Raw genomic sequence first — 1,641 nt, forward strand, 5'->3', positions numbered from 1 at the left:
AGTTCTGTTCTAGTTCTGTTCTAGTTCTGTTCCAGTTCTGTTCTAGTTCTGTTCTAGTTCTGTTCTAGTTCTGTTCTAGTTCTGTTTTAGTTCTGTTCTAGTTCTGTTTTAGTTCTGTTCTAGTTCTGTTCTAGTTCGGGTATTTTGTTAGATATGAAAATGCAAACCTAAATTCTAAATATTTGTCCAGCCGTCCGGGAGACAGGGTCTTGCGTTCTTGAATTTGTTAAATTATTTTATTTAATTGTTTTATGCACTAATAGCCTTAACAAAACAAACGACACGCAGTTGTTCATAGTTGAAAAACAATTTTGGAATATCATAACAATATATCTGAAAATTAGCAAATTTAACAATCTTGCCATTTTTCTTTGAATTTTTATTGTTTTTTTGTTGTATTACGTTAAAAACGTTTATCTTATATTCTTTAACAAGTTCAAACTGATGACAGCATTTTCTGCTTGTTTAGACTTTATGTTAGAACAAGTAATAAATAATAAAACATTTAGAAAAATAAATTTATAAATTTTTTACGGTTGTGTAGCGAATTTTCAAAACGAAAAAAATGAATGCACTTGAATATTAACTTTTGAACAAATATACAATTTATAATTGATAATGTCTGGTATTAGAACATTTTATGGACAATGGCTTTTTTAAGCAAAACCGTTTTTTTATTGTTTTCATGTGATTAGACAAATAAAGACCACGACCAGGAAAGAAACATACAAAACAAATATGGAGCAAAAAATATTAGTCATTTTAAAATATTAGGCACATGAATGCATAGTTATAACCTACCTTACCTTATTTTGTTAGCTTTAACATATTCTTTAAAGAATTCCATTATCTATCCTATTTTGAGAAATATGTACAGTGTAATTTGTAAACTAGCCCATAATTAATATTAATCATTCGTCATGTAGGCAAAAACTAACATATTTGAATGAAGAAGTAAATTCCTCAGAAAAACCAAATATTAAGAAAAACATTAAAACTATTTAAATAAATGCCAAATCGTTTGAACTATGTTATTAAATTCAACATTTGTAAAACAATATAAATCTATGCTATTTAATTGAAAATTTCAATAAAATATTTAAATTTACTTTTAGAGTACTATTGTATATACATAAATATTAAAATATAAAAAAAAAATAATAAATTCCATTTAACATTTCTAACATTCCATTAGACATTAATAGTTAGTGATTTTAAACAACAATTAAACAAATAATTATAATATGAATAAATTCCTGCTGCTAAAAGCTAGTAAGCTAGTAATCATTGAAGAAATATTTAAATATAAAAGCGTAAATATTTATTTCATAAATATTTGTTTTATTTGAACAATTATTAAATTGGCATAACTTAATACATATATTATGACTAAACTAGAACAGAACTAAAATAGATCTAGAACAAAGTTAGGACAGAGCTAAAACAAAACTAGAATAGAACTGGAACTGAACTAGAATAGAACTGGAACTGAAAATGAACAGAGATAGAACAGAACTATAATAGAACTATAATAGAACTAGAACAGAACTATAATAGAACTATAATAGAACTAGAACAGAACTAGAACAGAACTAGAACAGAACTAGAACAGAACTAGAACAGAACTAGAACAGAACTAGA

The 1,641-nt window shown here is 25.5% G+C and overlaps 1 protein-coding gene across 1 annotated transcript in view; it reads right to left on the bottom strand.

Annotated features, from left to right (window-relative positions):
- Positions 1-1,641, bottom strand: part of LOC111677839 (atrial natriuretic peptide receptor 1) — a 118,254-nt gene that overhangs the window by 61,143 nt on the left and 55,470 nt on the right. The window lies entirely within an intron of this gene.

The sequence above is a fragment of the Lucilia cuprina genome, chromosome 4 (genome assembly GCF_022045245.1).
Source record: "Lucilia cuprina isolate Lc7/37 chromosome 4, ASM2204524v1, whole genome shotgun sequence".
NCBI classification, from domain to species: Eukaryota; Metazoa; Arthropoda; class Insecta; order Diptera; family Calliphoridae; genus Lucilia; species Lucilia cuprina.